This window comes from Hippichthys cyanospilos, unplaced genomic scaffold, assembly GCF_059441005.1.
Source record: "Hippichthys cyanospilos isolate Australia breed blue-spotted pipefish unplaced genomic scaffold, RoL_Hcya_1.0 HiC_scaffold_27, whole genome shotgun sequence".
Taxonomy (NCBI): Eukaryota; Metazoa; Chordata; class Actinopteri; order Syngnathiformes; family Syngnathidae; genus Hippichthys; species Hippichthys cyanospilos.
The window spans coordinates 1-13,843 of record NW_028283383.1 but is presented as its reverse complement, the minus strand read 5'-3'; positions in this window follow the sequence as shown (position 1 = coordinate 13,843).

The following is a 13,843-nucleotide window of genomic DNA, read 5'->3' as shown; positions in this document are numbered from 1 at the left end:
AGAAATTTCAATGTACAATGATGTTTTTAAAAAAACGGTCAAAATGTGCTCCACTCGGGCTGAAAACGCTTGTTTGGAACATTTCATTAATGTTGACTGTAATTCATAAACTAAGCATTTTTCAGCTGAAATAATGAATGTAGTCCTCTTAATTCTTGCTTCTAAAGCATACGCAAGCAGAAATTTCAATGTACAATGATGTTTTTAAAAAAAACAGTCAAAATGTGCTCCACTCGGGCTGAAAACGCTGTTGGGGACATTTCATTAATGTTGACTATAAATCAAAAACTAAGCATTTTTCAGCTGAAATAATGAATGTAGTCCTCTTAATTCTTGCTTCTAAAGCATACGCAAGCAGAAATTTCAATGTACAATGATGTTTTTAAAAAAACAGTCAAAATGTGCTCCACTCGGGCTGAAAAGAGGTTAGGGTTAGGGTTAGGGGAAAAGACCCCGCCTCCAACGGAAGATACCTTCCGTCGGAGTGAGGTAAGTGCACGGTCCTGCCACTGTTTCCTCCCCCTTGGTCCTTCAGCTCTCTTCTGGGTTTTCTTTCCGTTTTGGCTTTCTTTTTAACTTCCTTTTTTGGGTTCATGCTTTGGTTCGTTTCGCCTTTGTTATCTAGTAATATTTTTGCATGCCTTATTTTCAATGGGGCCCGTCGCGACGTTTCGGACCTTTTCGTCCTTCTTCAGGCTGGGTCCCCATTAGCTCTTTTTTAAGCTTTTCTTTCTTTTTGTTATTTTATTTTTGAGAAATTTTGTTCCTCTGTTGTCTTTGTTCTTCTTGCATGCCCTTTATTTAGGTTTTGTTTTTTTCTTTCTTGCATGTCTGTCTTTGCATGTCTTTCTTTTTCCGCTTTTGATTCATCTTTCTCTTGCATGTGTCTGTCTTCTTTATCTTTTTCCTTTTTGTGTAGTTCTCCCTCCCTTTTCTATTGGCACCCCCAACTCTTTCCCCTTTCTGTCGCTTGATTTTAGCCTTCCTTTTCTTTCCAACTTTCTCCCACTTATAGTCAATTTCTTACCTTTATGCAGACTAGCACTCCCATCCCTGAATTTAGGCTCCACCAGTTATTTGGGCTTCTGGGAGCATTATTTATATACTTTTGCCTTTTTTCGGCTGTATCCCCCCATCCAATTTGGGCTAGTTTTATACTGCTTCCAGTAAGATTTTTGATTATATGTGTCCCACCCCCTCTCTTTGAGTTTTCCCATGCCGTCAAATTAGGGTTATGTTTAGGGGTTGTTTTTAGGGTTAGTCAATCTGGGGTTGTTTAGGGCTAGGCCAATTAGGGGTTATGTTACAGGGTTGTGTTTAGGATAGTATTTTGGGTAGGGTTATCAATTTGGGTTAGGGTTAGGGTTAGGTTTTTGGGAAAGGATCCGAGTTGAGGCCGAAGCCCTACCTCGTAGCGCACGCTCCACACTGGGAACGCATCAGACCCCCCGCTGGTCATCATTCAACCCCAAGGGGCACCCCGCGTTGGGGCCTTCGGAGCCTCTACCCATCGTCCCTCTCAGACGAGGACTTGAGGACTGTGTGAGTCGGAGGATTTTGTAGGCTCGGCGCAGGCATCTAGTTTCGCCCGCCGGGTCAACTTTTCAGGTCGCCCATGCCCTTCTCATGTCCGGTTGGGAGGACAGTGGCTCGGTCCCTTTCGGTCCCCCGTTCGCCCACCGTCCCCCTCCGGTTCAGGGTGTGGAGCGCCTTGCGGCGAGTCGGTCATCCGTCTGGTGGATTACTGACCGTCCTCCAACCGCCGTGACCTCTCTCCGGCCATGTCCTCTTCCACTCCGGGATCCCTGGGGTCCAGGATCTGGGGTTTGGGTCGGGGAACGATTCTCCCTCGACCCGAAGCCAAGTCGTCTTCTGTCCTCCCAGCATCTCGTCTTCTTCGGGCCGTCGCAGTGTCGGGTGGTTGAGGGGTTGGGGTAAGGAATAGAAATCAGGTGAGGGGATAGGAATCCAGAAATCAAGAAAAGTGGTTGTGGTTAGGGACAGGGGTTAGAGTCAGACATTAGGAAGAGAGGTTGTGGTTAGGGTAAGAGATAGGGATAGGGGTTATAGTAAAGAAATAGCGGTAAAGGGGTTGTGTTTAGACAAAGGGGTTGGGGTTAGGGACAGAAGAGAGAGCCAGGAACAAGGGTTGTGTTTAGGGTTAGGGTTAGGGTTAGGGACAGAAGAAAGAGCTAGGAACAAGGGTTGGGGTTAGGGACAGAGATGAGGGATAGAAGGGATAGAAGGGTCAGGGGCCAGGCGTTTCACTCACCCGCGGGAGTCGGGACGTTTTGTCCTCAGACCCACATCCCAGTCGTCATTTTGGGTGCCGGATCCTCCCCAGGATGTTGTTTCAGACGACAAATCCGCTCGGAACCTTGTTTTGGACATCAATCACTCCCTGTTCTCTCAGGATTAGGGCCAGGATGCGATTCACCTCCAACCCAAACCCTAGTTTATGCTTCTTCGGGCAGTTGTTTTAGATGTTCTTTTTTGGTTTCCCCTCAGGCTGTTGTTTCTCGACTGTCAACCCTCCTGGTTCGATGAGGGTTGGGACCGAATTATCCTCAAACCCTGTGTTTAAGGCTCCCGGTCCCATCGGGTTTTCGTCCCATACGCTCGGTCCCCTACGGTACTTTTCCGGACGACAGGCCCCTCCTCTGACTCCAGCGGTCGGTGGTCCTCGACGTCCCGCGACGGTGAAACCCACCCCTACACTGCCTCCCCCAACTACTCTCAGCTATACCCGGTGGAGTACGAATCACGTGCGTCTGAAGAGTGGCTCCAGCCAGCACAATGCATCTATGTGTAATATGTGTTGCAAATTACCATATGTCCCTCCCCCCAGTGCTGCCTGTAGCCACCCTCCCTGTGTATCCACTTACCTTGCGTGTCACGTCATGCGCTTGAGATCGTAGAGTCGGTCCCGGCGAGTCTCCGCTTCCTCCCCGTCGGCTCGTTGTCCTCGGGCGAAGATCCTCGGTCCGTTTCCCGCGTCGTCCTCCGCGTCTCGTCGTCTTCTGCGTCCGCGTGGCGTAGAATGTGTCGCCTCATGTCGTCTCACCGCGCCCATTTGCGGTTGATCGATGGCGAACACCAAGTCTCGGATCACGGATACGTCGGTGACTTCCACCTGATCGTATCTGCGTCCGCGTCGTCCCTCGTCGACCAGGCAGTCAGCCGGTGGCTTTCGTTGGACTAGTCAACCCGTTGGGTTGGCTGGGCAGGTCGTCGCGACGCGTTTCGTCCACATTAGGACTCATCAGGCAACAGTACCATGCCCAGCCACCGGCGACTGCAGAGATGTCTCTCGTCGTTCCGTCGTCTCTTCTTCTCTTTCTTGGATGTCGGTGGAGGAGGCCGCGTCAGGCGGGGTCCGAGGCGGGCGACCGCGGAGACCGACCGAAGGCAGAGCCGGCCCCCCCGGCACAACGCCCCCCCACGGACCCCCACGCCGGCCCCCCGGAACACCGTTCAACTCTCTACCACCTTGCCTCTGGTTCCGTCCGAGAGCGGAGAGCCTGAGGTGGGCGCCTTTCGGTTTGGTGTCCCAGCCCCCGAGAAAGGTATCTCGTGCGAGGCCTTCACCATCCGTCGCGTCCTCGGGTGTTTCCCAGAAGATTGTTTACGCTATCGGCCTCGTCTGGGAGCGAGACCGGCGGCGGTTGTCGCAGTGGCCCAGCAGGCTCGCCGGCCGCCTTTGCCTTCTGCTTTACACTCCTTCACCGCCCGCGAACGTGTTCCAGAGCCGCCCGCGCGAAAACCCGCGGACGGGCGCCGCGCCGGAGAGGCCCACCCCGCCGACAGCAGATCCCCACCGCCACCCGATCCGGACGTCGTCGTGCCTGTAATGCCTCTCGTTCACTCTGCGCGGCTTTATATGCGTTTGGTTCTTCTTCGCTCGTTCAGCGAGATCACAACGCCCTCCGGTGGTCGCCGTCCGCATTGCAGGAGCTTATCAGTGTATGTGGTGTCATGCAGATTAATCAGTCTTCTTCCGTGCCATGCCTTGTTCAAAATGAACTGAATAGGCTGTGTAAGCGTTTATATAATGTCCTTGAAGCAACCCAGTTGAACAGCATGTACACTGTTTGAGTTGTTAAAATTGACTGAAAAATCAGCCTACCAACTGTCCATGTATGTGTGAGCAATTACCTTTACTTATTGTATCATGAAGTGTTCTGTGTTGTGTCATCTAAGCAAGTGACTTTATCCTATCATCTTTCGTTATTTATATAGGCACGGAAAAATTTACACACTTGATTCAAACTCCACATACACTTACCTTGTATCTAATGACTATCCACTTGTCACAGCAACACACTTACCTTTTCCGCAGCACATCACTGTAAACTAGCCTAATTACATTATCCCCTATTACGCCCCACTTACCTGTTATGTCGTCCCACGCAGTTTTCCGACGTCCTGAGTCCATTCGTCCTTGCTTGTGTCCTGGATCCCCGGCGCAGGCTTTGTCGTCCTGTTGCGTCGGTCTGGCTTTTATCCCACCAGATTCTTTTCCCAACATCCTGCATTGGCTTTTCGCCGTTTAGGACGCGAGTGCGACGCTAGAACGGTTTGGCCAAGTTCACGTTCCGGATCCCGGTGTGGTTCTGTCGTTACCTCGCACCGGCTCCGAGCCCTCATGCAAGGCTGTGACACTGAGGGGGTCTTCCGCGAGTCCCAGCAGGCCCAGGCGGGTTAGGTTTTTGGGAAAGGATCCGAGTTGAGGCCGAAGCCCTACCTCGTAGCGCACGCTCCACACTGGGAACGCATCAGACCCCCCGCTGGTCATCATTCAACCCCAAGGGGCACCCCGCGTTGGGGCCTTCGGAGCCTCTACCCATCGTCCCTCTCAGACGAGGACTTGAGGACTGTGTGAGTCGGAGGATTTTGTAGGCTCGGCGCAGGCATCTAGTTTCGCCCGCCGGGTCAACTTTTCAGGTCGCCCATGCCCTTCTCATGTCCGGTTGGGAGGACAGTGGCTCGGTCCCTTTCGGTCCCCCGTTCGCCCACCGTCCCCCTCCGGTTCAGGGTGTGGAGCGCCTTGCGGCGAGTCGGTCATCCGTCTGGTGGATTACTGACCGTCCTCCAACCGCCGTGACCTCTCTCCGGCCATGTCCTCTTCCACTCCGGGATCCCTGGGGTCCAGGATCTGGGGTTTGGGTCGGGGAACGATTCTCCCTCGACCCGAAGCCAAGTCGTCTTCTGTCCTCCCAGCATCTCGTCTTCTTCGGGCCGTCGCAGTGTCGGGTGGTTGAGGGGTTGGGGTAAGGAATAGAAATCAGGTGAGGGGATAGGAATCCAGAAATCAAGAAAAGTGGTTGTGGTTAGGGACAGGGGTTAGAGTCAGACATTAGGAAGAGAGGTTGTGGTTAGGGTAAGAGATAGGGATAGGGGTTATAGTAAAGAAATAGCGGTAAAGGGGTTGTGTTTAGACAAAGGGGTTGGGGTTAGGGACAGAAGAGAGAGCCAGGAACAAGGGTTGTGTTTAGGGTTAGGGTTAGGGTTAGGGACAGAAGAAAGAGCTAGGAACAAGGGTTGGGGTTAGGGACAGAGATGAGGGATAGAAGGGATAGAAGGGTCAGGGGCCAGGCGTTTCACTCACCCGCGGGAGTCGGGACGTTTTGTCCTCAGACCCACATCCCAGTCGTCATTTTGGGTGCCGGATCCTCCCCAGGATGTTGTTTCAGACGACAAATCCGCTCGGAACCTTGTTTTGGACATCAATCACTCCCTGTTCTCTCAGGATTAGGGCCAGGATGCGATTCACCTCCAACCCAAACCCTAGTTTATGCTTCTTCGGGCAGTTGTTTTAGATGTTCTTTTTTGGTTTCCCCTCAGGCTGTTGTTTCTCGACTGTCAACCCTCCTGGTTCGATGAGGGTTGGGACCGAATTATCCTCAAACCCTGTGTTTAAGGCTCCCGGTCCCATCGGGTTTTCGTCCCATACGCTCGGTCCCCTACGGTACTTTTCCGGACGACAGGCCCCTCCTCTGACTCCAGCGGTCGGTGGTCCTCGACGTCCCGCGACGGTGAAACCCACCCCTACACTGCCTCCCCCAACTACTCTCAGCTATACCCGGTGGAGTACGAATCACGTGCGTCTGAAGAGTGGCTCCAGCCAGCACAATGCATCTATGTGTAATATGTGTTGCAAATTACCATATGTCCCTCCCCCCAGTGCTGCCTGTAGCCACCCTCCCTGTGTATCCACTTACCTTGCGTGTCACGTCATGCGCTTGAGATCGTAGAGTCGGTCCCGGCGAGTCTCCGCTTCCTCCCCGTCGGCTCGTTGTCCTCGGGCGAAGATCCTCGGTCCGTTTCCCGCGTCGTCCTCCGCGTCTCGTCGTCTTCTGCGTCCGCGTGGCGTAGAATGTGTCGCCTCATGTCGTCTCACCGCGCCCATTTGCGGTTGATCGATGGCGAACACCAAGTCTCGGATCACGGATACGTCGGTGACTTCCACCTGATCGTATCTGCGTCCGCGTCGTCCCTCGTCGACCAGGCAGTCAGCCGGTGGCTTTCGTTGGACTAGTCAACCCGTTGGGTTGGCTGGGCAGGTCGTCGCGACGCGTTTCGTCCACATTAGGACTCATCAGGCAACAGTACCATGCCCAGCCACCGGCGACTGCAGAGATGTCTCTCGTCGTTCCGTCGTCTCTTCTTCTCTTTCTTGGATGTCGGTGGAGGAGGCCGCGTCAGGCGGGGTCCGAGGCGGGCGACCGCGGAGACCGACCGAAGGCAGAGCCGGCCCCCCCGGCACAACGCCCCCCCACGGACCCCCACGCCGGCCCCCCGGAACACCGTTCAACTCTCTACCACCTTGCCTCTGGTTCCGTCCGAGAGCGGAGAGCCTGAGGTGGGCGCCTTTCGGTTTGGTGTCCCAGCCCCCGAGAAAGGTATCTCGTGCGAGGCCTTCACCATCCGTCGCGTCCTCGGGTGTTTCCCAGAAGATTGTTTACGCTATCGGCCTCGTCTGGGAGCGAGACCGGCGGCGGTTGTCGCAGTGGCCCAGCAGGCTCGCCGGCCGCCTTTGCCTTCTGCTTTACACTCCTTCACCGCCCGCGAACGTGTTCCAGAGCCGCCCGCGCGAAAACCCGCGGACGGGCGCCGCGCCGGAGAGGCCCACCCCGCCGACAGCAGATCCCCACCGCCACCCGATCCGGACGTCGTCGTGCCTGTAATGCCTCTCGTTCACTCTGCGCGGCTTTATATGCGTTTGGTTCTTCTTCGCTCGTTCAGCGAGATCACAACGCCCTCCGGTGGTCGCCGTCCGCATTGCAGGAGCTTATCAGTGTATGTGGTGTCATGCAGATTAATCAGTCTTCTTCCGTGCCATGCCTTGTTCAAAATGAACTGAATAGGCTGTGTAAGCGTTTATATAATGTCCTTGAAGCAACCCAGTTGAACAGCATGTACACTGTTTGAGTTGTTAAAATTGACTGAAAAATCAGCCTACCAACTGTCCATGTATGTGTGAGCAATTACCTTTACTTATTGTATCATGAAGTGTTCTGTGTTGTGTCATCTAAGCAAGTGACTTTATCCTATCATCTTTCGTTATTTATATAGGCACGGAAAAATTTACACACTTGATTCAAACTCCACATACACTTACCTTGTATCTAATGACTATCCACTTGTCACAGCAACACACTTACCTTTTCCGCAGCACATCACTGTAAACTAGCCTAATTACATTATCCCCTATTACGCCCCACTTACCTGTTATGTCGTCCCACGCAGTTTTCCGACGTCCTGAGTCCATTCGTCCTTGCTTGTGTCCTGGATCCCCGGCGCAGGCTTTGTCGTCCTGTTGCGTCGGTCTGGCTTTTATCCCACCAGATTCTTTTCCCAACATCCTGCATTGGCTTTTCGCCGTTTAGGACGCGAGTGCGACGCTAGAACGGTTTGGCCAAGTTCACGTTCCGGATCCCGGTGTGGTTCTGTCGTTACCTCGCACCGGCTCCGAGCCCTCATGCAAGGCTGTGACACTGAGGGGGTCTTCCGCGAGTCCCAGCAGGCCCAGGCGGGTTAGGTTTTTGGGAAAGGATCCGAGTTGAGGCCGAAGCCCTACCTCGTAGCGCACGCTCCACACTGGGAACGCATCAGACCCCCCGCTGGTCATCATTCAACCCCAAGGGGCACCCCGCGTTGGGGCCTTCGGAGCCTCTACCCATCGTCCCTCTCAGACGAGGACTTGAGGACTGTGTGAGTCGGAGGATTTTGTAGGCTCGGCGCAGGCATCTAGTTTCGCCCGCCGGGTCAACTTTTCAGGTCGCCCATGCCCTTCTCATGTCCGGTTGGGAGGACAGTGGCTCGGTCCCTTTCGGTCCCCCGTTCGCCCACCGTCCCCCTCCGGTTCAGGGTGTGGAGCGCCTTGCGGCGAGTCGGTCATCCGTCTGGTGGATTACTGACCGTCCTCCAACCGCCGTGACCTCTCTCCGGCCATGTCCTCTTCCACTCCGGGATCCCTGGGGTCCAGGATCTGGGGTTTGGGTCGGGGAACGATTCTCCCTCGACCCGAAGCCAAGTCGTCTTCTGTCCTCCCAGCATCTCGTCTTCTTCGGGCCGTCGCAGTGTCGGGTGGTTGAGGGGTTGGGGTAAGGAATAGAAATCAGGTGAGGGGATAGGAATCCAGAAATCAAGAAAAGTGGTTGTGGTTAGGGACAGGGGTTAGAGTCAGACATTAGGAAGAGAGGTTGTGGTTAGGGTAAGAGATAGGGATAGGGGTTATAGTAAAGAAATAGCGGTAAAGGGGTTGTGTTTAGACAAAGGGGTTGGGGTTAGGGACAGAAGAGAGAGCCAGGAACAAGGGTTGTGTTTAGGGTTAGGGTTAGGGTTAGGGACAGAAGAAAGAGCTAGGAACAAGGGTTGGGGTTAGGGACAGAGATGAGGGATAGAAGGGATAGAAGGGTCAGGGGCCAGGCGTTTCACTCACCCGCGGGAGGTTAGGGTTAGGGTTAGGGTTAGGGTTAGGGTAGGGTTAGGGTTAGGGTTAGGGTTAGGGTTAGGGTTAGGGTTAGGGTTAGGGTTAGGGTTAGAGGGTTAGGGTTAGGGTTAGGGTTAGGGTTAGGGTTAGGGTTAGGGTTAGGGTTAGGGTTAGGGTTAGGGTTAGGGTTAGGGTTAGGGTTAGGGTTAGGGTTAGGGTTAGGGTTAGGGTTAGGGTTAGGGTTAGGGTTAGGGTTAGGGTTAGGGTTAGGGTTAGGGTTAGGGTTAGGGTTAGGGTTAGGGTTAGGGTTAGGGTTAGAGGGTTAGGGTTAGGGTTAGGGTTAGGGTTAGGGTTAGGGTTAGGGTTAGGGTTAGGGTTAGGGTTAGGGTTAGGTTAGGGTTAGGGTTAGGGTTAGGGTTAGGGTTAGGGTTAGGGTTAGGGTTAGGGTTAGGGTTAGGGTTAGGGTTAGGGTTAGGGTTAGGGTTAGGGTTAGGGTTAGGGTTAGGGTTAGGGTTAGGGTTAGGGTTAGGGTTAGGGTTAGGGTTAGGGTTAGGGTTAGGGTTAGGGTTAGGGTTAGGGTTAGGGTTAGGGTTAGGGTTAGGGTTAGGGTTAGGGTTAGGGTTAGGGTTAGGGTTAGGGTTAGGGTTAGGGTTAGGGTTAGGGTTAGGGTTAGAGTAGGGTTAGGGTTAGGGTTAGGGTTAGGGTTAGGGTTAGGGTTAGGGTTAGGGTTAGGGTTAGGGTTAGGGTTAGGGTTAGAGGGTTAGGGTTAGGGTTAGAGGGTTAGGGTTAGGGTTAGGGTTAGGGTTAGGGTTAGGGTTAGGGTTAGGGTTAGGGTTAGGGTTAGGGTTAGGGTTAGAGGGTTAGAGGGTTAGGGTTAGGGTTAGGGTTAGGGTTAGAGGGTTAGGGTTAGGGTTAGGGTTAGGGTTAGGGTTAGGGTTAGGGTTAGGGTTAGGGTTAGGGTTAGGGTTAGGGTTAGGGTTAGGGTTAGGGTTAGGGTTAGGGTTAGGGTTAGGGTTAGGGTTAGGGTTAGGGTTAGGGTTAGGGTTAGGGTTAGGGTTAGGGTTAGGGTTAGGGTTAGGGTTAGGGTTAGGGTTAGGGTTAGGGTTAGGGTTAGGGTTAGGGTTAGGGTTAGGGTTAGGGTTAGGGTTAGGGTTAGGGTTAGGGTTAGGGTTAGGGTTAGGGTTAGGGTTAGGGTTAGGGTTAGGGTTAGGGTTAGGGTTAGGGTTAGGGTTAGGGTTAGGGTTAGGGTTAGGGTTAGGGTTAGGGTTAGGGTTAGGGTTAGGGTTAGGGTTAGGGTTAGGGTTAGGGTTAGGGTTAGGGTTAGGGTTAGGGTTAGGGTTAGGGTTAGGGTTAGGGTTAGGGTTAGGGTTAGGGTTAGGGTTAGGGTTAGGGTTAGGGTTAGGGTTAGGGTTAGGGTTAGGGTTAGGGTTAGGGTTAGGGTTAGGGTTAGGGTTAGGGTTAGGGTTAGGGTTAGGGTTAGGGTTAGGGTTAGGGTTAGGGTTAGGGTTAGGGTTAGGGTTAGGGTTAGGGTTAGGGTTAGGGTTAGGGTTAGGGTTAGGGTTAGGGTTAGGGTTAGGGTTAGGGTTAGGGTTAGGGTTAGGGTTAGGGTTAGGGTTAGGGTTAGGGTTAGGGTTAGGGTTAGGGTTAGGGTTAGGGTTAGGGTTAGGGTTAGGGTTAGGGTTAGGGTTAGGGTTAGGGTTAGGGTTAGGGTTAGGGTTAGGGTTAGGGTTAGGGTTAGGGTTAGGGTTAGGGTTAGGGTTAGGGTTAGGGTTAGGGTTAGGGTTAGGGTTAGGGTTAGGGTTAGGGTTAGGGTTAGGGTTAGGGTTAGGGTTAGGGTTAGGGTTAGGGTTAGGGTTAGGGTTAGGGTTAGGGTTAGGGTTAGGGTTAGGGTTAGGGTTAGGGTTAGGGTTAGGGTTAGGGTTAGGGTTAGGGTTAGGGTTAGGGTTAGGGTTAGGGTTAGGGTTAGGGTTAGGGTTAGGGTTAGGGTTAGGGTTAGGGTTAGGGTTAGGGTTAGGGTTAGGGTTAGGGTTAGGGTTAGGGTTAGGGTTAGGGTTAGGGTTAGGGTTAGGGTTAGGGTTAGGGTTAGGGTTAGGGTTAGGGTTAGGGTTAGGGTTAGGGTTAGGGTTAGGGTTAGGGTTAGGGTTAGGGTTAGGGTTAGGGTTAGGGTTAGGGTTAGGGTTAGGGTTAGGGTTAGGGTTAGGGTTAGGGTTAGGGTTAGGGTTAGGGTTAGGGTTAGGGTTAGGGTTAGGGTTAGGGTTAGGGTTAGGGTTAGGGTTAGGGTTAGGGTTAGGGTTAGGGTTAGGGTTAGGGTTAGGGTTAGGGTTAGGGTTAGGGTTAGGGTTAGGGTTAGGGTTAGGGTTAGGGTTAGGGTTAGGGTTAGGGTTAGGGTTAGGGTTAGGGTTAGGGTTAGGGTTAGGGTTAGGGTTAGGGTTAGGGTTAGGGTTAGGGTTAGGGTTAGGGTTAGGGTTAGGGTTAGGGTTAGGGTTAGGGTTAGGGTTAGGGTTAGGGTTAGGGTTAGGGTTAGGGTTAGGGTTAGGGTTAGGGTTAGGGTTAGGGTTAGGGTTAGGGTTAGGGTTAGGGTTAGGGTTAGGGTTAGGGTTAGGGTTAGGGTTAGGGTTAGGGTTAGGGTTAGGGTTAGGGTTAGGGTTAGGGTTAGGGTTAGGGTTAGGGTTAGGGTTAGGGTTAGGGTTAGGGTTAGGGTTAGGGTTAGGGTTAGGGTTAGGGTTAGGGTTAGGGTTAGGGTTAGGGTTAGGGTTAGGGTTAGGGTTAGGGTTAGGGTTAGGGTTAGGGTTAGGGTTAGGGTTAGGGTTAGGGTTAGGGTTAGGGTTAGGGTTAGGGTTAGGGTTAGGGTTAGGGTTAGGGTTAGGGTTAGGGTTAGGGTTAGGGTTAGGGTTAGGGTTAGGGTTAGGGTTAGGGTTAGGGTTAGGGTTAGGGTTAGGGTTAGGGTTAGGGTTAGGGTTAGGGTTAGGGTTAGGGTTAGGGTTAGGGTTAGGGTTAGGGTTAGGGTTAGGGTTAGGGTTAGGGTTAGGGTTAGGGTTAGGGTTAGGGTTAGGGTTAGGGTTAGGGTTAGGGTTAGGGTTAGGGTTAGGGTTAGGGTTAGGGTTAGGGTTAGGGTTAGGGTTAGGGTTAGGGTTAGGGTTAGGGTTAGGGTTAGGGTTAGGGTTAGGGTTAGGGTTAGGGTTAGGGTTAGGGTTAGGGTTAGGGTTAGGGTTAGGGTTAGGGTTAGGGTTAGGGTTAGGGTTAGGGTTAGGGTTAGGGTTAGGGTTAGGGTTAGGGTTAGGGTTAGGGTTAGGGTTAGGGTTAGGGTTAGGGTTAGGGTTAGGGTTAGGGTTAGGGTTAGGGTTAGGGTTAGGGTTAGGGTTAGGGTTAGGGTTAGGGTTAGGGTTAGGGTTAGGGTTAGGGTTAGGGTTAGGGTTAGGGTTAGGGTTAGGGTTAGGGTTAGGGTTAGGGTTAGGGTTAGGGTTAGGGTTAGGGTTAGGGTTAGGGTTAGGGTTAGGGTTAGGGTTAGGGTTAGGGTTAGGGTTAGGGTTAGGGTTAGGGTTAGGGTTAGGGTTAGGGTTAGGGTTAGGGTTAGGGTTAGGGTTAGGGTTAGGGTTAGGGTTAGGGTTAGGGTTAGGGTTAGGGTTAGGGTTAGGGTTAGGGTTAGGGTTAGGGTTAGGGTTAGGGTTAGGGTTAGGGTTAGGGTTAGGGTTAGGGTTAGGGTTAGGGTTAGGGTTAGGGTTAGGGTTAGGGTTAGGGTTAGGGTTAGGGTTAGGGTTAGGGTTAGGGTTAGGGTTAGGGTTAGGGTTAGGGTTAGGGTTAGGGTTAGGGTTAGGGTTAGGGTTAGGGTTAGGGTTAGGGTTAGGGTTAGGGTTAGGGTTAGGGTTAGGGTTAGGGTTAGGGTTAGGGTTAGGGTTAGGGTTAGGGTTAGGGTTAGGGTTAGGGTTAGGGTTAGGGTTAGGGTTAGGGTTAGGGTTAGGGTTAGGGTTAGGGTTAGGGTTAGGGTTAGGGTTAGGGTTAGGGTTAGGGTTAGGGTTAGGGTTAGGGTTAGGGTTAGGGTTAGGGTTAGGGTTAGGGTTAGGGTTAGGGTTAGGGTTAGGGTTAGGGTTAGGGTTAGGGTTAGGGTTAGGGTTAGGGTTAGGGTTAGGGTTAGGGTTAGGGTTAGGGTTAGGGTTAGGGTTAGGGTTAGGGTTAGGGTTAGGGTTAGGGTTAGGGTTAGGGTTAGGGTTAGGGTTAGGGTTAGGGTTAGGGTTAGGGTTAGGGTTAGGGTTAGGGTTAGGGTTAGGGTTAGGGTTAGGGTTAGGGTTAGGGTTAGGGTTAGGGTTAGGGTTAGGGTTAGGGTTAGGGTTAGGGTTAGGGTTAGGGTTAGGGTTAGGGTTAGGGTTAGGGTTAGGGTTAGGGTTAGGGTTAGGGTTAGGGTTAGGGTTAGGGTTAGGGTTAGGGTTAGGGTTAGGGTTAGGGTTAGGGTTAGGGTTAGGGTTAGGGTTAGGGTTAGGGTTAGGGTTAGGGTTAGGGTTAGGGTTAGGGTTAGGGTTAGGGTTAGGGTTAGGGTTAGGGTTAGGGTTAGGGTTAGGGTTAGGGTTAGGGTTAGGGTTAGGGTTAGGGTTAGGGTTAGGGTTAGGGTTAGGGTTAGGGTTAGGGTTAGGGTTAGGGTTAGGGTTAGGGTTAGGGTTAGGGTTAGGGTTAGGGTTAGGGTTAGGGTTAGGGTTAGGGTTAGGGTTAGGGTTAGGGTTAGGGTTAGGGTTAGGGTTAGGGTTAGGGTTAGGGTTAGGGTTAGGGTTAGGGTTAGGGTTAGGGTTAGGGTTAGGGTTAGGGTTAGGGTTAGGGTTAGGGTTAGGGTTAGGGTTAGGGTTAGGGTTAGGGTTAGGGTTAGGGTTAGGGTTAGGGTTAGGGTTAGGGTTAGGGTTAGGGTTAGGGTTAGGGTTAGGG